This window comes from Lutra lutra, chromosome 11, assembly GCF_902655055.1.
Source record: "Lutra lutra chromosome 11, mLutLut1.2, whole genome shotgun sequence".
In the NCBI taxonomy this organism is placed as follows: domain Eukaryota; kingdom Metazoa; phylum Chordata; class Mammalia; order Carnivora; family Mustelidae; genus Lutra; species Lutra lutra.
In genome coordinates, this window is record NC_062288.1 from 87322455 (window position 1) to 87347178 (window position 24724).

At 39.3% G+C, this 24724-nt stretch overlaps 1 long non-coding RNA gene across 6 annotated transcripts in view; it reads right to left on the reverse strand.

Moving 5' to 3' along the window:
* Positions 1 to 1316: 1316 nt before the first annotated feature.
* Positions 1317 to 24724, reverse strand: part of LOC125080823 (uncharacterized) — a 104879-nt gene continuing 81471 nt past the window's right edge. For all 6 annotated transcript variants that reach the window (XR_007121492.1, XR_007121494.1, XR_007121493.1 and 3 more), the window contains 6 exons: positions 23427 to 23603; positions 7539 to 7651; positions 6835 to 6918; positions 3297 to 3444; positions 2525 to 2641; positions 1317 to 2333 (listed from right to left, as the gene is read on the reverse strand). This is a non-coding gene — a long non-coding RNA (uncharacterized LOC125080823). The remainder of the gene's footprint in view (positions 2334 to 2524; positions 2642 to 3296; positions 3445 to 6834; positions 6919 to 7538; positions 7652 to 23426; positions 23604 to 24724) is intronic.

A 24724-nucleotide genomic window follows, 5' to 3' on the forward strand; every position in this document is an offset into this window, starting at 1 on the left:
GTTTTAAAAGAAGTCTTAAAACCTTTTTCCATGGAAGGCTCGAGTTCTACAAAGTTTGTTATAGTTCTGTAAAGAACTTGCATACAAAATTTAGCTTTAGATTACTTGGTGAAATTATTAAGCCTTTTTTGATACTTTCACCTTTTCATGAATACATTACTTCTAAAAGGAGCTTTTTTTCTCTAGTCTGGCTTCAAATTATACCTTCTGCTTCATGCCACAGCAGTATACTTTTTCCCAAGAGCAACTGAGGATGTTAAAATTAAGCAAACGGTACAAGTATTACCATCTAGGTAGGAATTTTGCTGTTTTATCATGGGGAACAATGTAAAAGAAGAAACCAAAGTTTTGTTAAAGCCATATAACTTCTACCCAACTTCATCATTCTAACATACTTCTTTATTTTTTTTATTATTTTTTAAAAAGACTTTATTTATTTATTTGAGAGAGAAAGAGTGAGCACAAGTAGACAGAGTGGTAGACAAAGGGAGAGGGAGAAGCAGGCTCCCCACTGAGCAGAGAGCCCAATGTGGGGCTCAATTCCAGGACCTGGGATCATAACCTGAGCGAAAGCAAATGCTTAACCGACTGAGCCACCCAACACCCCTAACTTACTTCTTTAAAAAAATATATTATTATTTTAGATTGCCTAGGGTTATGATTTGGCCACAGATGGGTATGCATTTTGATGACTCTTAGCACATAATAATTCTATACAGCAAACTATTTGTACTCTGCAAAAATTTTTATATATATCTAATAAATAATATATTACATACAAGAAATGCTCAGCCTTGAATTATAATATTTGTCTTGAGGCTCTCTCTCACTTTTTAGGATCAAGAATGGACTGACCCCTCATTCTGTCACTCACTATTATATCATTGGGGCAAAAGGACAAAGACTCAGTTGTGTTGTCAGAAATGACTCCTTTCCCATTATCACTATTTTCCTGCAACACTTTAGTCAAAGGGTCAAGGCACTATGTCACAGATAGAGAATAATTAATAAATTATTTATTAATGTATTTATTTAAATTTAAATTTAAGTTTAAATTTAAATTTAAAATGTCCCACCTTCTCCTCTCGTTAATTATTTTCCCTCTAGTATGGACTTTGTAAGGAGCTGGCCCCACTTCAGCCTCAAGAGAAGTGAGAGGGATGCAAGAATAAGAAAGAAGAGTGTCTGACAAAAATACAATTATTTTAGGAAACTATAGATAAATAAACATGAGATTTGAATGTTAAAATGTATCTGCATGTAGTGTGAGTTTAATTTTATTGGCTACTAATATTGGTTAAAAATGAGGATGCGCAAGATTGGTCTTATGTTGAAGCTGGATGACAGGTCCAATAAGGATGGGTTCATTTTTACTACTCTTCTGCCTTTGGGTGTGCTTGAAACTTTCTGTAATGAGTTTTAAAAAGAAAAGAAATAAGGTTTCCGAAAACTGTTCTGGATCGGTTAATTCTGAAACAGTTTCCTCTTTTTATGCCCCATAAAAAGGGCATCATAAATATGTTCATTAATGGAATTCACAATTGGTTTGGATTCAGTGTATTGACAAAATTCTTCAACCCCATGTCTTAGTCCTGCAGTGGGTACTCTGTGATGGAATTTGGAAAACAGTGGACTCATCCAACTTTCATGGGTTAAGTGAAAAAAAAAAAAACAAAAACAAAAAACTGTGACTAAATTTTATATCTTACAGAAGCATTTGAGGAATAACCATGTTTGAAAGGACAGTTTTCTCATGGACTGTATAGAATTCTGTCACTACAGAGAGACTGCCTTCTTTACTAAGAACAAGTAGAAAATAAAGACTATAAATAAATGAACCATTCTGAGTCTGTTTCATAGTGTCATCTCTTCGTAAAATTTCTCATATAAGGTGCCGCCTCTTCGTTTTCTTCTTAGCTGACCTGGGCTTAGGGCAATGATCTGTCACTCTCATGCATCGAGGGAGAAACAAAACCCCTCAGGAACTAGATATAGGGAAGAAGGGAAGACAGTATTTTATCATTACAAATTAATCAGATATTTACTAAATGCCTCTTCTGATGACCACTCTCACTTTAAAGCTAGCAAATCTTGGTTCACAAAATACCTTCACATGCATGATCTTACCTGATCCTCCCAAAAAACAGTGAGGCATGTGGGGGTACTCTTAAGATGAAGAAATCGCATCTCAGAAACCTAAGTGCTTCCTGAAGGTCTTACATCATCTAGGTGGGGCAGGTGGCACAGAAACCAACCAGGTCTCCAGACACCATCCTGTGGTCATTCCCTGTTGACCACCCAGTGTTATGCTTCTCTAGTCTGTGTGTTTGGTCCTGTGGGGGATTGAAAAGAAGTAAAGCCATGATCCCTGCCCTCAGCGAGTTTATGATCTAGATGGGAAAATATAAATTTTACATAAGAAAGCAAGCAGAGAATTATTAAGCATTAAACTGTATGAAATGGGCTATACCTACAATAACATTTGGATTATTTTAATTGATAAAATCTACCCAAGCACCGAAACCTGCATTTGTAGGTGCCCAAGAACACTGGTCAACTGAATGTTTCTCAAGTTTTCCAGCCAGGCAATACATGCTTTCCCGGAGAAGTCCCATGATTGATGCTTGACTGGGAGGAAAGCCTGTAGAAGAGAAAGGAGAAGAAAATATCTTCTCATACGCTATCCTGTACTTGCCGATACAATCTTGCCCAGCTCCCCAGTGACACATGGCTGCTTGCAAGAGCCAATTCTTAAATTGCTGAATTCTTATCTGTTGAGCCTCCAGTGAGAACCGGAAGCTTGTGGTAGAAGCTTGGCCCAGGCACACCTTCATTAGATCCTCTAGGCCATCAACAGAGGCTACAAAGCAAAGTGCCTCTTTGCCTCCTCCTATTTACCTAACTGCAATGGGAGAAAAGTGGAAGAATCGAATTTTTTTAAGAAAACTGCCTAGAGGCAGAAGAATGGGCACATTTGTTCCACCTTCCGAGGAACCATGGACTTCAAAGTTCTGCGGGGAATCTGTGAGCACTTTCATTTCCTGATGTTCTAATGCTCAAACCTAAAACTTTCCAAACGCATTTTGCTTCAGAAGCAAAATTCTATTGGAAATACCTGTTCCTTCTTTTTCAGCAGAGTAAACCTGTCCTCAGGGACAGCTGTAGGCCAGTCATTGTCTGTGTCTCCCCCACTGAGTGGCGTATTCCCTGAGAGGCTCCTTGGGGACTTCCAAAGCCACCAATGAGTGTCTCATAGCCATCCTTTAAAAATAACGCACATGGTTATCCAGACTGACCGGCATTATGGACTCTCCTGTGCAGTCTTCTTCAAAGTGCTAATTTGCTTAAGTGTCCTTTGGAGTCGGCCAGCATGGATGAATATGGATGGCTCTCACATGGCACTGCAGGGCTGGGGTCACTCTTCAAGGCTTGATGCCTGCCCACCTGCGAGGAGGAGAGGATGTGGGAGACATCAAATGGGAGTGAGAACGCAACCCTAATGTGCTTTGCGCAAATGTGAGGGTATGCGTTGGAGCCACAGTCAATGCATCCAACCACACTGAGCACTGGAGAGCAAATGTGAACCCGTTCTGTTTGACTCTGAAGCCCAATCCCAGAGCAGCTAGCGCTGGACCACCCCTGCCCTTCACAGAGGCAGCCATTGAATTATTTTTTCAGGAGTGGTGTGGACTTATGCTGAGTCATTCAGGCTTTCATTTCACCCAGTGGTTATGAACATGGATTCTAGAACCAGCTCTGTCACATACTAGCTGTGTGACCTGATGGGCACGTTAGTTAAAAACACTGTGTGCCTTCAATCCCCCATGTTAGAACCTTGCCCAGCATATATCATGCCCTATATAAGCATCTGCTGTTTTCATACATTTGGTCTTCTTCTTTTTTTTTTTTTTTAAGATTTTATTTATTTATGACAAAGAGAGTTAGAGAGAGAGGGAACATAAGCAGGGGGAGCAGCAGGCAGAGGGAGAACCAGGCTCCCCGCGGAAAGGGAGCCTGATGCCGGGCTCGATCCCAGGACACTGGGATTATGACCTGAGCTGAAGGCAGATGCTTAAAGACTGAGCCACCCAGGTGCCCCTGCATTCCGTCTTCTAATATTAACGTGAAACCTCTGCCCTAGACACAACTACTTGTTGAGATGTAAAAACAAATACCATATGGTCTGTGCCCTCACTGGGCCTACACTCTCCATTAGAGCCTTGGGTTTTATTTCTCTTCTGCGCCTAGCACAATCAACGTGTTTGAATGTATGATTGGATCAGGAAAATGGGGAAGGGTACCGATCATTTCAGTTACATGACAATTTGACAGTCCCTGCCACAGAGGAAGCACCTGGCGTTATTAGCTATTTTCATTATTAATTTGGTAGAATAAATGCTGAGACTTTGTGCGTGGACTGGAGGTTGAGGGCGGCGCACTCAGGGAAGTCTTCCAAGAGGCAGTATCACTGAGATTCGTTTTGATCAGTGAGTGGGTGTTAGCCAGTAAGAGAAGAGGGCTAAGTGTGTTCTAGGCAGAAGGAACATTGTGTGCAGAACTAGAGAGCCGTGAAATAGCACAATACATTCAGGGAACTCCAAGTAGGCAAGTACGACCAGAGTCCCGTCCTCGTCGTATACAGCGTGCATTTGTTAAAGGAGTATTTGAGATTGGACGCTGGGAAATGAAACAAAACAAATGAGACATGGCTTACGTCATCCTGGCCTTTAGCGTTGACTAGATAACCAGTCCCGGACTAAGTGGCTGGTGAATTTGACATTGTTCAGTATAGTGCTTGCCTTGGTACAAATGCTGTTAGTCTTCACACAGCAGGCGGCTCCATAGTCAGCCCCTTCTTGTCTACCAGTGGAGGAAGGGAAGTGACTTCATTTTTCTGTTTTTCCAAAGTGATGGAGCTGAATTAACCACTAAGTTGTTGGGATCATCGTATAGATGAAACTGTTTTTGCAGAGTAACATAGATTCTCTAGATCAAGGGTTAGCAAACTATGGCCTGAGGGCCAAATCCTATTCACTGCTTGTTTTTGTAATTAAGTTTTTTTTGGAATGCAGCCATGCCCATTTGTTTACATGTTAGTCCACAGCCGCCTTAGCAGTATTTAACAGCAGCATTGTGACAGACACTGTACAGCCTGCACGGCGTAAAATATTTACTAGCTGGCTCTTTGCAAAAAACATTTGTTAATCTAGCTCTAGGGTCATCTCTTCTAATTGGATGTTAAGGAGAAATCAGCTAATATTTAAGACAGAAGATTGAGTTGGTTTAGAACCAACACAGCAAACAATAGGTTATTAAATTTTAAAATTCTCTGCCAAGAAGAGAGAGCATTGCAAATATGTTAGCCATAAAGAGCTCCATAAATATGTGTATAAGAATAAACACAGATTCTGTGACTGGCCTTCAAGATTTGACTCTAAGCTCCTGGCAGTGAGGGGGTAAAAAAAAAAAAAAGAAGAAGAAGAAGGGAATTAGACACCCTTATTGTTACCTGTTGTCTCTTCACAAACCACTTGAACATGTAGTGGTTTAAAACAGCTACCATGTACTATTTCTCATGAGACTCTGAGTTGGTTGAGTGTTTTTGAGACTCTAGGCTGGGCCCAGCTAATCTTGGTGGGCTTTCTCATGCATTTGTGGTGAGTTGGTATGTTAGCTCTGGGCTGGCTGGGCTGGGATGGCCTCAGCTGGGATGGTTCATCTCTACTCCACATGATCTCTCATCCCCCAACAGGTTAGTGTGGACTTAGAAGAGTAGCCATGGTGGGTTCCAAGAAGGAAAATGGAAGCTCACACTTGAGGCTTTAGCTCGGAAGTAGCACACTATTCCATCTGTTGCATTCTAGTGGCCGAAGCAAGTCAAACCCAGCCTAAATTTAAGGAACCAGGGAATGGACTCTAACTCTTGGTGTAAATTGCAGAAAAGTCATGTTGCCAAGGGTAGAGAAACAGAAGGGAGATAACTGGGGCCATGACTGAAGTCAATCAAATAGCGTCTAGACCAGCATATATTCCAACCATAATATATTTTTTTAAAGTCATCTCTGTGGTCTAAAGTGGAAAAGAAAAGTCATCAGACAATAATTCAGCCCCTCCCACAGGTATGAGTCATCAGTGTCTTCAACTGAGAGGACCAATATCTTCTAGTTAGTGACAAATGCAGAGGAGGAGTGGAAAGAAGCCTGTCAGAGCTATGGTACATATCATAGGAGACCCAGACCCATATTAAAATGCCACTTGACAAATTTCACCCAGGAATCAGACTCCATTTGAATAAATTAATGGAATAAGCAAAATGATTATTAGAGAAGTAACCAATGAGTAACCTAAACATTAGCTTTTAAACTAAAGCCTAAACAGACCTATAACATTGCCACTGACCATTCCCATTCCAGTCCACTTCTGATTTGGGTTGGCACTAAAACTGGTCACCGTATTCAAAGACAACATTGCTATCTATGGATACGGATGTGATAAAAAATACAGATAGGGAATAAATATTTTTTTTTAACTCACTAGCCATGTCACAACTTTTTTTTTTTTTTTAATTGCTGGAATATCTACCTTACTACCAAACTTGCCTCAATAAAAAATTAGCATAAATAGCAACAGTGGATGTCAGAAATCCTCCTTAACTCTTCTTTTCTTGGTACCGTGGGTTGTCAGTAAGAAGAGCATAAACCTGTGTAGCCCTTGGTCCTTACAGTCATTCAGAATTCCCTAAAAATCGAAAACAAATGACTAAAGACCAAAATCAAAATTGCCAAACTGCCCAGACAAGCCACACAACCTAGGTTTGAGAACGTTCTTTCTGACCTGGAGCCAGTCGGGATGTTTGGCCTTGTCCTCAAGAAGCCAATGGCTTTACCGGTGGTCTTCCATGAAATTGCCACGATCAGACTTCCGTGGTAGTGGCAGCAGGACATGGGGAGGAACAAAACAGGATTTGAGGAACTATGGGATGCCTGTTGACTCAGACATCAGGATCAGCTGTGAATGGAAATACATGTCAATTTCGATAGAGTGAAAAGGAACTGGAGTGTTATTATTGAAGAGGTGGAGAGGAGCCCGTCAGGATACTTGCCGATGACTGGTTTCTGGGAGGGTTGGGGAGAGGTAGAGCTTCCCAAATGGAGCTTCCAAAATTTGGGTTCAGGAAATCAGAAGTTAACCTTCGGCGGATCACAGAAAGGTTAAATGATATAACATATATAAAATAGCTGGCAGAGTGCTTAGGAGGGTAGACCTCCATAAATGTTGGTTTCTTTCCTCTCTTTGCATCTCCCACCCACCTTAGGATTTTCTTAAAAAAAAAAAAAGACCTGCCAGCCAGCTGCCATTGGAAAGATGTCAAATACGATAAGCTGCTGATAGGTGGTAACAATCAACAAAATTCACACTCAGGTGGTTGGAGCAGGGCATGTCACCTCCCCCGCCCCTCTCCTTATCACAGCTTGGAGGCCACACAAAGACATTCCTTCCTTCCTGCAGAGGAAGTGTGTGTGTTCTCTCAAACCTACCTTGGCATTCCTTGATGTTTTAGAGAAGCAGATGACCCTGGCTGAGCAAGACAGTCAGCAGAACAGCAGCCCTTGATGCTGCAATTGGAAATTTCCATTCTTTGCTTGCAGCTCTGAAAAAAAAAAAAAAAAAATCTAAAGAGCCCAGTAGCTGGGAAATTTCCACGATGGAAAATTTTAACATATTCTTTAGCTCTAAACTATGCAGGTTTATGGAGACTATTTTTTTTTCTTTTGGTAATTTCCTTCTTTAACAATAATTTATGAACATGGTAACACTCCAGCTGTGGGAATAAGGAGGGCAAGATGACTTGCAGGAGAATGGGTATAGTTGGCTAGTTGTAGGCTGGGCTGTATACACATTTGACCCGAACCATAGAAATGCAGATCAGTACAGGACCCACCAGTTGGGAACTCATCCAAAATAGAGATAGTTTGCTCTGGAGCACTGCAGAGAAGTCTGTGTAGAGACTGAAAGTGGAAAGCGTGGATGAATACAACTTTGGAACAGGAGATGGTGAGTTCTATTGCTGCAGAAAGAATCTCAGGCAGATTCCTCAGACCACTACTTCTTAAATGTAAACATGCATATAAATCACCTGGAAATCTTGTTAAGATGCAGATTCTGATTTTGTAGCTCTGGGGTGGGGCCCAAGACTCCGTGTTTCTAACAGGCTCCCAGGTGGTGCTGATGCTGCCCTTCTGAGGACCACACTGTGCGTAACCAGACCATAAACAAACCTCATTACTATGAGGTCAACTTGCCTTCCACAGCAAATCAGAATCAAAGGGCAGCCAGAGGTGAGCTCCCTTGGGGTCATTTTCTTAGGTTACAAAGCTAGGGTCTAAGAGTAGAACTGAATGCTTTCTGGAAAGATGCTTCATGCAAGTCTGAATAAAATGGATCTTTTGAAACGTTGGGATGCAAACAGTTACCAGAAGGCTGCCGACTCAGCAGGCTGGAGGTGGTGGTTTCTAGAATGCTACGCCTTTCCAGAGAAACCCCTATAACAAATAAGGTGGTGAGGACTCCTATGTTGGTCTGGTTTCCTCAGTGATTCCCTAGCATTGTGACATGTGGGGTGAAATACCAGGGGACTAGCTCTAATTATTGAGGGAAGACTGTTGGCCACAGTGGTGTAAAGGGGAAAAGGAATCTGGGAAAAAAATTACTTCCATCTCAGCCTGGTAACTGTTTCACGTTTACTGAAATAAAATAAAAAAGAAATAGGAAAAAATTTCCATTTCTTAACACCTAGCTCACCTCTGTGCTACCTATTTTACTGAGAGAGAGAGAGAGAGAGAGAGATAGAGGAAGATAAAAATCTGTGGCATCTCTATTCCCAGTGTTACCTCCAGTTGATCTGCTGTATGTATCTTTAATGCAACATTTGTCCTATTTTTTGTTTTCCATTCAACTGAGCATCGAATGGGTTATTACTACGTTTCAAATTAAAGTATACAGAGGAACATACGGGAAAAAAGGAGCAGGGAGATTCCCAGCATGAAAATGTGATGTTGAAATAAGTATAAGAGTGGAATGAATTTGGTAATATAAGTATTAAAATATATATTAAAAGTAAGTAATTATTCTAGTACCCTAGCATCTACATAATATTTAGAAAGTCTAAATGGCTTACATTTGGATTATTTAGGAATTTAGACTTCTAAAGGTTGGTTGACATCTTGTTTCAAAAATCTTCACTGTGGGGTTAAGGCATGATTTGGCATTGAAATAAACTTCCTGATTCCTTAAACATAAGAGATCGGTTTGGGTTTTTTTTTTCCTATAGGTTTTAATGAGCAATTATTCACCGAAGAACCATCTTACAACCTATAGCCAACCAAATAGAATTTGATTGATTGACTTACAGTCACATCTATTTAGTAATAAACATAATAATTATAATAAAATTAAGCATAATTGAGTGCTTTCAACAGGTGAGGCATTTCACCTTTACAACAAGCTTATAGGATAGGTACCATTATTATAAACATGAGAAACTGGGATATAGAGAGCTTCAGTGAACTGCCTGGGATCCATATTTTATGGCCAAGCAGGGAAAAACCTCCTCTGGCCAGCCCCAGTTATGCTAGTGCTTTCTCCAAATATCACAGCTACATCTCAGCTTCATTCCCCTTATCACAGACAGATGGATAGATGCTCCTTCTCAAGTTTAACAACTTCACAGAGCTTGATTCAAATACTGAATGTGTTGTTAGTTGCTTACAGCTGCTATTTCTCTAGCCGTGCAGTAAGTCCAAGGAAACTCTTTTGAAGAGCTCATTAAAACTGCTAAAATAAAGTCTTAGAAGCAGGTGCATTCATTAGCTGAAATGCAGACGATTATGTTAATATCGCCTTCAGGTGACAAATTTAAAGCCATCAAAATCATGGAGGATAAAAGGATTTTCAAAGCTAAAGTTAACTTCTTCCTTTGTAGGACTCTTTGCTCTGTTGAGCATGTGACTGCCTTTGCAGCTGCCAACATGGGGACCTCCAGTGTTACCTCACAAAAATAAAACCATGTTTGCAGTATCATATTCCCCTTACAATGTCTTGGGTCTCTATTCAGGAAAATAAAGGTAAGGAATTGCCTACAATCCTAGTGCTATTTTCTAAATAGGGTACTTGTCACCTTGTTTATAATCTATTGTCAGATTATGTCCAAGGGTAGGGACACGTTAAAGAAGATGGTTAAAAATACCTAGACAGTGATTCTGGGCTTCGGTCAGATGGACCAACAGCTCTTCCACTTTGCCTTCTCTTTTTCCTCAAAGAATATTGAACATGAAATACATATATGATGATATGTATGTATTTAGGAAGTGATACATCACAGTGTAAACAATAGTTACCCCAGGATGATTTTTATTTTATCTGTGTGTGTATTTTTAATTCTCAAATTTTCTACAGCGAATCTATGTTATTGTATAAAGTTAAAAATTGTTTAAAAAAAACTCAGAGCAATTCAACACAATCAGTTGTTTCACCTATAAAATTGGGTTACAACTTAATCACCCAGTATAAGGGAGCTGGATGAGATGTTTCCTCAAAGTTCTTTCTTCTCAAATCTAGGATATCTGGAAACATTGATCCTTCCTTTTGGAAGAAAATATAAGGAAATAAGGGCTATGTATCCAGCCACTTATTAAAAACAATTATAAACATGCTTAAATATTTTACATCATTCCTCATCACCTCAATCAAGTGGGCACACATCAAAGTGAATTCATCTGTCACTTGGAAAGGGAAAGACTGAGCAGCGTTTTAAGGAGGGATTAACTTTAATTTTGAATTTTCTTAGCTATAGATTCTATATAAATTCTAAGTTTCTTAGCTGTATATTCTGGAAAGCCTTTGCAAGGTAATACTCAACACAAATTTTTTTTTTCAAATGGTGTGCTACAGTAGCTATATTACTGATTGCAAAATATAAATAATGAAGCTGCTATAGATCTGACCCCATCTACTGATAGAGCATGTTTACTGTGTGTGTGTGTGTGTGTGTGTGTGTGTGTGTGTGTGTGTGTGTTTGGCTAAATAGTTCAAAATTAACAAACTGAAAGCCTGCTGGTACACTGTAATAGTCCTTTTTTTGCCTTCTGTCCTCTTCAAATCTTCGACCTACCCCTTGTACTTTCTTCCCTACACAATTCAAAAGACTGTTGACCCTATTTTAAATCAAAAGCAATATAGAAAACAGGAAAGATCTCCTTGGGATGAGGATGAATAAGCATATGCAATACTTCTGCTACAGGCATGCATACATGCCCCTTTCATGGTCAACGGTGGCCTAGCCAAAGCCGTGCTCCAACCTGCCGTAAGTCTCATTGCTTGGTACCTAGAGTGTGGGCAATTTCTTCCACTGCTGGACAGCTCCAGCTCTCCTAGGACTGCTCTCCCACCCATTTCCTTTCCTTGAAGAAGCTTCGGTTCAAGGCAAAGTGAGGAAGGTAGTCAGAAAACACATATGTCCTTGATAGGAAGCATCACCACCATAAGATCAGAAGGTAAACTTCAGAGCACAGAAGTTAAAGATGAAAGGAATTGAGAGGTCACATTAGTCAAGTTTTCTTTTAATGTCTTTTCTAAAGCATACCTGATAGTCATCCAGTCTGACCTTGAAACTTTGCAGTGACAAAAATGTCTGACTTTTTTACACTTATATACTGATCGATGGATAGAGCACAAACATTACACCACAATGCAAAATAAAAAAAGTTATTCTTAATCTGCTATCGTTTAAAAAAAATCAATAATTTTTGAATTTCTGTTACTGATCCAGGACCCCCCAGTCTCAAGTAAATATAACCCTTTAGAATCCATGAGAAATGTGAAGAGGCTGAACCGTCTGGCTTAAAGACATTTTGGAATTTTTATTAGTCCATAGTGTCCCATCACACCATGAGAACAAACTCTAAAAAGGAAAATTGTATAAAGAATTTGTAAGCCTCGATTTCACAGTAGTTCCCAAGTCTCTCCCAAATCCATCCCACTATGTCACTCTGACACGTGTACAACAAAGGAAAATTTCTGAGATTATTTTATCCGGGGATCTTTCCAACACTTACAAATACCATCTCCACTGAGCAATGTGTTCCCAAGTTACCTAAATTGTACATATGGCAATACTCCTTTCAAAGGAAATTGAAGAGTTTAGCAGTATTATGAAACAACTAAATGTGACAACACAAAGAACAAAAATGACAAAAGAAAATCTCTCAAAGATAGTGTGCCCTCTGGAAACAGTTTGATATCCTGCCTTTTCACATTGGCTCTATGGGAGGTTATGAAAGTGGTATTTGCCCAAAGAATTCAAAGGGATACATGCCCTCCCTGCCACCTGTGTATAGCATCATTATTTACAATAGCCAAGATATGGAAGCAGTCCATTGTCCATCAATTGATGAATGGATAAAGAAGATGTGGCATATATATACACACACATACACAATGGAATATTATTCAGCCATAAAAGAATGAAATCTTGCAATTTGTAACAACATGGATGGAGTTAGAGGGTATTATGTTAAGTGCAATAAGTCAGAGAAAAACAAATACCATGTGATTTCATTCATGTATGGAATTTAAGAAACAAAACAAATGAGCAAAGGGAAAGGAGAGAGAGGGAGAGAGAAATCAAGAAACAGACTCCTAACTATAGAGAACATACTAAAGCCTACCAGAAGTGAGGGGATGGATGAAATAGGTGCTGGGATTAAGAAGGGCACTTGTCATGATGAGCACCAGGTGATGTATGGATGTGTTGAATCACTCTATTGTACACCTGAACTAATTCAACACTATATGTTAACCAGCCAGAATTAAAATAAATCCATTAAAAATTTGGTCGTAACTAAAAAAGTGAAAATCGTGTTGAGTTTGGGGAAGCAAATTCAGAAAATCAATTAGCTAATAGAATAGAAGACTCCAAACTATAATTTTGGCTAAATAAATAGAATAGAGAGACTTAAAAATGGTCATTTTTATTTATTCAATTATTTTTAAAAATCATTGAAAAAAATTTAAGCAACACAAAAGAATGCAAGGAAGAAAACAAAAAATACCCTCCCCACATTTCTCGCAGATGCTAGAGGGTTCTGTTTGCTTGAGACTAGGGGATCCTGGATGAGTAACAGAGATTGAAAAATAGTTGATTTTGTAAAGGGTAGCAGATTAGGAATCACTTTTTTTTTTTCATTGTGGTGTAATCTGTGTTCCATCTACTCATCTATCACCCATTCACCACCTAAAAATAACCATCACAGATTTTATGGGAATATCATTCCATACATGGAAATAAGAGATATTTCAGAATTTTAAAAAGATTTGCACTCAGGCAATGAAGGTTTAAAGAGACGGTTTAAAGAGATGACGGTTTAAAGAGACCCCAAGCCTAACTTTTTGTAGTGATGAAAAGAAGTGAAGGGAAGGAAGACTCCTCAGTCCATAAGCAATTTTAAGAAGATGAGTTCAATAGAAATTAGCAGGTATTTAATCAACGTTCTACTGAGTCTCATGGCCATATAAAATACGCAGGGTTGACATTTAGCTGGTACATATTAGTTTGGCCATTCCAGTCGTTTTTGACCAACTGTCCATTCTGCTTAATTGGACATCTATTTTGATTGGCCAGTGCCAGGGCTATGTCGGTTGTTACATGTCAAATCAAGATCTGTTTTCACTGGTGATGCCTTTTTCTGAGAATACTAAATATTCCCCTGAGCCAAAATTTATTCTTTTAATTTTCTAGCATTTGATGCTTTTTAAAAAAAATATGTCACTTTTAATTTTATTCATCCATTAGTAAATTTACCCCCATAAGATTCCTTCTCTTACAGAGGTGAAATCATTTTTGTTTCTTTATGCAAAGTAGAGTTAAATTCCCCCTCCCCCACTCCTAAACATACCTCATTAAAGCCACTTTGGGAAAAAGACTTAACTGGGAATTTTCAAACTTGAAGGAAATTTCGCTCCTTTTATGTTGCAAAAATCGAAGACATAGTGGCCTCCGTTATCTCTGTTAAATTCAGGGAACATTGATACTGATTATCCAAATGGCAGATTATCCCAGTTATTTCTATTTAAAATTTTAATGGTAGCTCTCTCCTCCTACTTACATTTGACTAACGTTAATACAAAATTAGATGCCATTTCCTGACTTACTCACCAATTTATGTTGAGAAGATACAGGTCGAATAGGTGGAAGAAGAAAGCCAATATTTCCTTGGTAACCCACATAATCACAATTGAAGGTAATTACTTAATCAAAAGTACAGATTTTCCGTGCAATAATAGCTCTGTTTATCTTATAAACACTAGAATATGAGACCACCTGATCATTTTTCTGGGGGGGAAAGTATAAATAAACTTAGAAAATTAAATCTTATATTTCTATGGACATATTCTAATTTAAAGATACAGCTTCATTTTTCTTGATCCTTCACTGAGAGAGGCACTTACCCATTCCCTTATTATAGGCGTTTTATGCATATCAAGCAACAGTTGCAAGGTCCATGCCTCTGCTAGTTGTTTTTATTTTTATTATATATAAGCAGCAGAACCCACATTCTATGTAAAGAAGTTAAGGCCAGGAGCACCTGGGTGGCTCAGTGGGTTAAAGCCTCTGCTTTCGGCTCGAGTCATGATCCCAGGATCCTGGAATCGAGCCCCACATCTGGTTCTCTGCTCAGAGGGGAGCCTGCTTCCTCCTCTCTCTCTACCTGCCTCTCTGCCTGCTTGTGATCTCTGTCTGTCAAATAAATAAATAAAATCTTAAAAAAAAAAAGAAGTTAAGGCCACACTTCAAAATACTTCTTCCATACTCTCGTTTCTCTTTAGATCATATAAATGTTTTGTCTCTTACAAAATACTTCCTCCTTCCCTACATTCATTAAGTGGCCACCTCAGTTATTTGATGTTTGACATGTCACACTTCCTTAACATTCACTAATTAGGCACATTAGAGAAAGGACCAATTTGAATTAGTGACAATTTTGAATGCTATAATATTATTAAAAATTCATAGTTTTATCCCTTTATGGTACAATATGCCACTCCAGCACTCTATAGTGAAGTATTTCCAGGAAGAAAAGCTACTGCCAAGACTGCTTTAAAGATAAGATCCTTCAATACTGTGCACCTTAAGCTTTAAGCAAATGAGTGTGGCAAGATTATCTAAATATGTTCAGTTCACATTCACCAAGCAGTTACTATATGGTGGCGTCATGCTAGAAAATTTTTGTCCTCTTGAGTTAACAATTCACTCTAAATTATCACTCATTTTGCCTACTGACACTTTGTCTCATGCTTTGTTTAATACCTGTCTAAATGTACTCATTTATTCAAAAGATTTCTAACAGTTATAATGGGGTAGGCACAGATGCAATTTTAAAATGACTGGAATGAAGGCCATTTACCAGGTGCACCAACACCAATCAATCCATCAACCAACAAGCCCTTTGTCCTAGGCACTGTCACTAGTTAAAGGTTTCTCAACCTTGGCACTAATGACATTTCAGACCAGGTAATTCTTTGTTGTGGGGGGCTGCCCTGTGCTTTGTAGAATGTTGAGAAGGCATCCTTTGCCTCTTTGCATCAGGTGCCAGTAGCACCACTATTTCTAGCTCTGATCATCAGAAATGTCTCCAGGTATTGCCAAATCTCCCTGAGGTGAGGGTGGTGGAGGGAAAATTGCCCCTATCTGAGAACCACTGAGAGTGTGTACAACACACCTTCTTTACTAGAGTGTAAAAACTTTGAAGGCAGAGACCCAATCTGATCCAATACTGTATCAACCCCTCCCCACCAGCTAAATTTAGTTTCTGGCACAGGAATGCTTCTTGATGAATGTTCTGGAAAGAACAAAATATCTCCGGAGTAAGTATCTATACCATTGTCAGCCCCACACAGGGCATTTTGTAAACCCCAACGATGAGTCAGTTAACCAGAGTAAATTCTAATAAATTTTTATGATTTGAATAATCACTCCCTATTCGGATCGTATATCCCCTTGGCCAAAGGCCTACATTCGTATAGGGCTTTAATGTGTCTGAAGCGTATTTCACACAATGGCATTTTATCTAGGTACAGGGATAATCACTTTGGCCACTTCTGGTTATAATTTAAGCTCCCAAATCCCAGAGTCATATTCTCAGGCAGGAGTGGGAGGCATTTTGATGTCAGTGGCATTGCCTTTGGTCACTAAAAGGAACTCTTAATGTTGGTTTAATAATGTTAAATTTAAAGTTCGGGATTTTCTTTTGCGGTGTTAGAAGTAGAACCTCCAAAAGGCTCTCCAGTGTTCTCAGTGATTCTGGTTTACTGGGATTCCTGGAAATTGCCAGAGGGCTTTAAGGGAGGAGGGAAATAAAGAGTGAGGAAATTTTCCCTGTGGGCAATTGGGGAAAACAAAAATATTTTTGTGCTGTGGAGGCTTCTCAGGAAAGGAGGGTTGGCCAGCAGACGCATCTGCACAAGGGGAATTTCCACATTTGGGAAAACAGGGTCATAATTAATGACTTAGGAAAGCCAAGAAAATGGACCATGTTGGAAAAATATGATTTTCAATGGCCAAGTTATTGTCAACTGATTGGGTCAGAAAATTGGATTGTTTTAGAAAGAGATTTTTATTTGTGAATATTTGCCTACAGGTCCTTCCTTCTGTAGATCTATTAAGTACCCAGCCCTTGCCTGAGGATCTTTCCATAGCCAGATCCACTCTCTCTGTCCCTCCCTCCCCTAAGGGAGTATTTGCTCTAGACTTCTGGCCTGGACATCGGGCCTTTTGCTTTGAACACGATGCCCTGGACCAGCCAGCGGGGCTATTAGCATCCATTAGAATAGCGATGATTATCCAGGATTCTTGGACAAGGACGGAAGGATGACATTGCATGATCCTGATGCTGCCATTGTTTATGGAGGACTCCATGTCCTAGGTCCTGTGCTAAGAACATTGAAAAACTATCTTTACTTAGACATGGGGAAACTGAGGCTCGGGAAATTTAAGTAGTTTGCCTACAGTCGTATAGCTTTTAACTACCAAGCTCTATCTCTCATTCTGTATTTAAACTCTACTCCCTAAATTGGAATGTTCTCACCTTGTGTACAACCTCCCACTTACTTTACTTCCTTCCTCCTATCTTCCCCAGGTCACTCTTTTTAAACTACATCTGGTCTTGGGCTTGTGCTCAACAGAGAGCTCCATGGTTACGCATCATTCTGAAGAGGAGAAATCTGGGTTAGCAGGCTTAGCACCATTCATATCTGTTTACCCAGGGAATTATTATGTGGTCAGAATGTTCTTGCCCCACTTTTTGGTTTTCTCTTATCTCAATGATCCATTTTATTAAAACAGGTACGATCATCTTATGCTTTTTCTCTCATAATTTTTCTCAATGTCAGAATACAGCTTGATGAATTTCAACAAATTTGCCAAGGTAAAGGTCAAGTTTTTCAGAGAGGGAAATACAGCTAAGAAAAAAAAAATTCCCCTAGTTGACCTGTAGATGTGGTATCCAGTAAAATATCTATAAAATGCCAACATTGTTTTGTGAAATGAAGAAACTGCAGATTAAATCATGGCTCCCTGAAGCAAAAATTCCACACTCTAAACTCATCGGAGATGGCTTCTAAAGTTAGCCCTGTCCTGCCACTGCAATGAATATGAGCAACAGACCTAACTAGGATTAAGTCTAATTACCTGGCTGAACCTCATGCATGTTATAATTAATTTTAAAAATAATAGCATCTTGAAAATAATTTAACATATTTCTTTTCTGATTGAACTTAAATCATACCAATTAAATCTTACTAATATTTGTTTTCTGAGTGGTTCTAAGACATAGCCAGACATTATTACCTTTTCTTAGAGATGTGAAAACCAAAGTGATGTATTAGTTTTCTCCTGCTGAGCAGCAAATTACCACCAACTTAGGGGGTTAGAACTACATCTCATTTATTAGCTCACACTTCTGTAGTTCAGAGGTTTGGGTGGGTTTAGCTGGGTTCTCTGCGTAGGATGCCACAAGGCAGAAATCAAGGTATTAGTCAGGCTGACTCTTATCTGGAAGCTCTGGGGAAGAATCTGGTTCCAAGCTCGTTCAGATTGTTGGCAGAACCTAGTTCCTTGTGACCCGAGCACTGAAGTGCCTCTTCTCTTTCTGGCTGTCAGCCGAGAACCATTTTCTGTTCCTAGAGGCCACAAATATTCTGTCTCACGTGGTCTTCTGTATCTTCAAAGCCAGCCTCACCCTCAAATCTTTCTCTGATTCAGAATCTCTTTGACTTCCTCTTCTGTAACCAACTGAGGAATCTGTTCTTTGAAAGGGCTCATCCGATTGACCCAGGCCAATCTGGATAATCCCTGTATCCTAAAGTAAACTCATTTGGGACATCAATTGCATCAGCAAAATCCCTCCTCCACAGTATCTAGATTAGTGACTGAAGCAGCACCTAGATTAGTATTTGACTGAAATTCAGGAGATAGGATTCTTAGGGAGCTAGATTTAGAATCCTGATAACCATGGGTGCCTGGGTGGCTCAATCAGTTGAGCATCTGCCTTTGGCTCAGGTCATGATCTCAGGGTCCTGGGATGGAGTCCCCATCCGGCTCCCTGCTCAGTGAAAATCTGTTTCTCTCTCTCACTCTCCCTCTGTGCTTGTTCTCTCTCAAATAAATAAATAAAATCTTAAAAAAAAAAAAAAAAGAATCCTGATAACCATAAGGAAATAAAACTACCCAGTTAACTTGAGATATAATCTGGAAATAGACTCCCAACAGTATTGAATCAAATAATTTAATTACTTATATTATTCCTGTTTTTTTGTTTCTAAAGAAATATTGGTATATGGCTTATTTTTTTAATATATGTATTTTGGGGGTATCCATACCCACACTTGTTTATGGATGTGTGATCAGTAATGATGCCCATGGCTATTTTGGGACATGTTGTGTTTCAGGGGCCTATGAATGTCCAAGAGATAAGGTGTAGGTGGGAAGCTAGACACCAGTTCACGGGGGCGGAGAGTGATGGCAGGTGAAGACACATGAGAGGCTGAGATCATGTTAAGTGCAGAGGAACAGTTTATTCTTGCTTAGAATATATTCACAGAAGACCTTTGAGGGTGGGAATCCTTTTGCTATTTTCTATGGGCAAGTCCAGGGATTCTTTGCATGTGACTTATGAGCAGTATTTGGGGATGTTTCTAAACATAAGGACATATGGGAGTATGCTGGGTCACCATCACCAGAATGCTGTGTCCCCAGTGTGGAGATGAACTTCTCAAAGCTTCTGTTGCACAATTTCAACGTGCCAATGCCTGCCAGATGCACGGGATGTCTGTGATGCAGGCTGAACCCGTGGGCCGGGCCAGCTGCTGATCCAGAAGCTGGTCTTTCAGAGGGTCGCCCTGGGATTGAGAAGGTATGGGAAGGACTTTAAGACTCATAGAAAGAGAGGAACGAAGGCTGCATATTCTCCAATTTTAAGATTTTACCTGAAGGACAGCCTGATGAAAAGTCTGGTTTTCTGGTGAAGGGAGTGCCAATGGTTTTAGCCTTTAGGAAGAACATACACAGAAAATGGGAAAACCTCACCAAAGGCAGAAAATTTCAGATGCTAAGTATTTCTCTATTTTTCCAAGGACATTTTGGTTTTCCCCTTCATGAAATCCTGCACCTCCCCCCCCAAAAAAATGGAGGAAAGGAGGACATTGCCCAAATGTTTCTTTCAAATTGTCCCAGAACTTCAGAAAATGGTGAGAAAATGTAAACATATCATGAGGGCTAAAGGAGAGAAGGCAGTCACTAATTACACTGATAGAGCACTAAGACTAAGAGTGCATGTGGCATGTTTAGCTTTGGAAAGTAGGACACAGGAGGAAAGAGGCTGTGTGGAAGAAATTAGTATTGCTTATTAATTGTGATGTCTTTAAAGCATAACACATTTTATATCCTTTAACTAACAAAGTTATTTTGCTCTATGAAGGATAACTCTAAGGATGCTGATAATAGGTTACAGATGTTCTTTTATTGCCAAAGTTTCCGCTTAAAATCTTTCCTCTCATGTACTCATTCCCTCAGAAATATTTGATGAGAACCTGCCACATGCCTTGATCTAGGTGCTAGGAAAACAGCAATGAACACAAGGTACAAGGTCTCTGCTGTCAAGGAGTTTATATTCTAGTGTGGAGGAGTTGGAAAATAAATAGTTACATTTCATAACATGATACATAAAGAGATAAACAAGATAATGTGACACAGTGATAGGTGCAATGCAGAGAAATAAACTGAAGTGTTGGATGACTGAACAAGTTGCCATTTTGGATTGGGTGGCCAGCAAAGACCTCTCTGAAGAGATGACATATGAACAGTGATCGAAACAAGGAGGAGCTGGTCATGAAAAGATCAGAATGCATAGCACTTTAAATGGAGAAAACAGGTGGTTTGAAGGACCCCAAGGTGGTAACAATTAGAGTCTGAGGACAGGAAAGAAGCTGGCAGGGCTGGAAGTCTGGAGCAAACAGAAAAGTGAAACAGGATAAAGTTGGAAAGAACCTAGATCTTTAGGCATGGAAGGTCAAAGTAAGGAATTTGGATTTTAGGTGAGGTGGGAAAACAACAGGAGGTTTTAAGCAAGGAAGTGATTTTTTTCCTGTCTCGTTAGGAGGCAATTTTAGTAATTCAGGTGAACAATGGTGACTTAAACGAGGATAGTAATGGTGAAGACAGGGAGAATAGAGTGGATTAAGGGTATATGTGGTGGGGGGGGGGCACACCTGTGTGGCTCAGTGGGTTAAAGCCTCTGCTTTCGTCTCGGGTTGTGATCCCAGGATCCTGGGATCGAGCCTCGCATCAGGCTCTCTGCTCAGCAGGGAGCCTGCTTCCCCTCTCTCTCTGCCTGCCTCTCTGACTACTTGTGATTTCTGTCTGTCAAAGAAATAAATAAAATCTTTTAAAAAATTAAAAAAATTTAGAAAAGGGTATATGTGGGAAGTAGAGTCAACAGAACTTTCTGGTCATCTATTATGGCAGACATAAGAGAAGGAAAGAGCTCAGAGTTCTCTCCTCTATTGTTGGCTTAGGCACTGGGCAGACGGTGATGCTATTTAGTGAGACAGATAGGCTGGGAATAAGAAGTATGGCAGACTGTGTCAATTCCCCTTCCAACAGCTGTTCTTCTCTTCCTCCTTGCTAAAAGAGCCCTGATTTGGTTGAGGGTGACAGTATGTCCACTCTAAGTGATGAATTATGATTGCTATAATTCAATCATAATAATCCCATTCTCTTTTGCTACTCCATTTCCCCATCTCCTTTGCAGCCAAGAATGATTCATTTCTGGCTAATGAGACCTAAGTGAAAGCCTTCTTTGGATAGATATGGCTATCTTGAGCACCATTACAATGCCTGGAGTTACAGCAGCCATTTTGTGACTACAAAACAAAAAACACTATAATTAAAAGCCAACATGTTAAGGATGGTGACATAGAAAAAAGAGGGGAATACCATCAAAGGGCCCTTGATGGTATGTATAGTTGAGCGGCTGAACCAACACCAGAAATAATCTACTGACAGACATCTTGTTTATGAGAAAAGTAAAACTCTATTTAAGCCTCTTGATGTTGTTTGATACAAGAAGGTTAAAGGAAAGAATCAAACATTCTCTTTTGGTTGTGTTCAGTTTGAGATGTCTATTAGATATCCATGTGGAAGTGACAGTCTAAATTATTCACTTCCACAATGGAAAAAAAAACATTTCTAGACATTTTTATCTTTTCATATTACTATAATACAAGAAAATATGGGGGGGAGTATAAAAGTGAATGAAGGTGCAATGACCACAAGTGAATGAAGGTACAATGCCCAAATCAGAAGCTGACTATCAGTATATAAATAAAACTAACTCCCCTAGTATTGGCAGGTTAGCAAGGTTGAAATAGTTAAAATGGGAAGGCTGGAACAATGAAGGAAGCTTAGTCTGAAGACCAGTTAGGTCCCTGCACCTCTAAGTACTTTCCATCACCTTGTTAGGGAAACATCCTAGACTAAAGAACTATTTCTATTAAGATAGCTTCTCACCTACATATCACAGTGTTTTTTTATTTCTTTATTTCCTCTTCTGACATATAACAAAAACCTAATGAAAACTCCCCCACTAACTTACCCAGGGAACCTAAAGTAGGCCAAATTGAGCTTTTAGCACAGTTTCTGGTTGCTGATAAAAATCAGCATCTACAAACACAACTGCACCTATTTCCATTAGAGCTATCACCCAAAACTAGATCACCACTTTTGTAGATTAAAAGTTTGTCAACCCACATATTTTTTTTTCTTAAGCCCTTCATCGTACGCTGGGTGGTTTAGACATCATCTACAGAAAGAACAGTAATTTTTTTTGCCAGTGCCCCATCACAAACAACTATTGATTTTGTGTGTGTGGACAAGTAACTGAGTCTGCAAAATTGACTTCTCAGGGTAAGTATCTTGCATTCTGTCCATCCTGTGAAGTCCATGTTCTCATGAGGTTAATTGGCTCATCCTATTCTGTATTCATGTTCCCTGGTTTGTCATTATGCTCAGGATTTTTTGCCCCCACACCTTTCACTTTGTTTTCCCATAATTTATTACAATCAACATTTTTCTAACAGTTTTGGATCTGCATTAATTTTTAAGTCCCTGGAGGAACATTATGTTCCCAAACATTATGTTCTGCACTCTCATGCTCATACCACGTCGCACAGTGCCAGACACCTCCTGGGATCTCAAAAAAAAAAAAAAGAAAAGAAAAAAGAAAAAATTTGTTTGTTTCTTAGGCGATTACTATGGGATGCTAAAAAATATCTTTCTCAGTGGAGTTACTCTTCCTGTTTATATATCCCCAGTAGCTTAGGTAAAAATATTGGTTAATAGAAAGAACCAGAGTCTTTGGAAAGTTCTGTTAGTCTCTCTTCATCACTGTAAAAGGAGAGGTGAACATCAACTGGTCTTAGAGGAGTGTTGGGGAAAAATGATGAAAAGTGCTAGGAATGAGAAGGCTTTTCATTAAAAGTATGAAATGTTAGGGAGATGATAGTGTCGCTCCTACCAAGCAGGCTTAAGCTCAAGCGGAGCGCACACCATCGAGAGACGCTATTCATCAATATCACAAAGAATGGCTGTCCTGCAGGATCCCCTTCTGCTGGTGGGATCTGCTGCAGACAGTCAGGACTTCTTTTCGAATATTCAAAGATCTGCTATACCCACAATATTTCGCCTTCTCTCAGCTTCGTAGCCCTATCTAGACCACTTCAATGTCTTTCTACATTGCAGATTTGAACCTCCCTCTGAATTCTTCTAAGGTTGTCTGAAGCAGAGGAATAGGACCATGGACAGAGGTATAGCCTACCAATCACTGGCGCAGCAGGAAGGCAAACTCTTCCTGCCGAGAATCCCTGGAAGAGGGGTCTTTAAAAAAAAAACAACTCTCCTTTATGCGGGGGTCCATTTTTCTCCTTTCTAGTTTCCCTGTGGCATGGCACAGTTTCTTCTGGACACACTGACGCCCTCCATCGCCTCCATGATCCTGAAACATGAACAGAATACTCATTCTAGCAAATGCAGCTCTTAAAATATTTTAAAATATTTTCACCATAAATATTTCAAACAGACAGAAAAATATAGAAAATAGGTTAACGAGCATACTCAACACATCTTAATATCTGATTTATTTGCTTTTAGGGTTTTTTGTTTGTTTTTGTTCTAAAAAGTCTTACAGTAGAGTTGAAACCTATTGTTTAATCCCAATCTCATTCATTTCTCTATTTTTCCTCCTTTCCTCATTTCCCAAAAATAATCACTATCTTGAAGTTCCTATAAATCATTACTGTGCATATTTTTATACTTTTATATTATATGTACATATTCACAAACCATATATAGTATTGCTTTGTGTTTATAAACTGTAAAGGAATATTATATCACTCTGTCCATAACTTTCTGCAGTACACTTTTTAGTCATCATGACTTTTTTAGGTTTATTCATGTTGCAACCTGAAGAACTAATTCATTAATTACATCTGTTATATATTATTCCCTTGTTTGAAATACCAAGTTACTTATCCGTTTTCCTACATTATGGATGTGTGGGTTGCTTTGAGTTTGGGATTGTTTGCTGTTTAAACAACACAGCAATTAGTATTTAAATACCTGTCTCTTGGTGCACACCAAGTGAGAGTTTTTCTAGGCCAGAAATTCTCAACCTTGGTATTACTGACATTTTGGACTACATAACTCTTTGTTGTGGGCTAAGATATTTATCAGCCTCCCTCACCTCTAAACTGAAGGTACCAGTAACACCCCCAATACACAGTGTGACAACCAGAAATGTCTTCAAACATTGCCAAATATTTTCTGGGGGGCAAAATCACCTCTGGTTGAAAACCACTAATCCAGGCAAGAGAGCAACTGGTGGGTTTTAGAATTTATATAAGTATATATCACCATCTTGCTTTCTAAGAGTCCTATTTCTCCACAACTTCTCAATTTTTGGCATTTTCAAATTTTAAAATGTTTGCTTATTTATGGTTATAAAATGGTAATTTTTTAATTTTTTTATTTTGTCTTCCCTTCATTTCTAGTGAGATTGAACATCTTCTTGTACTTCTATTGGCCATTAGGGTTTTTATTCTGTAAATTGCCTGTTCA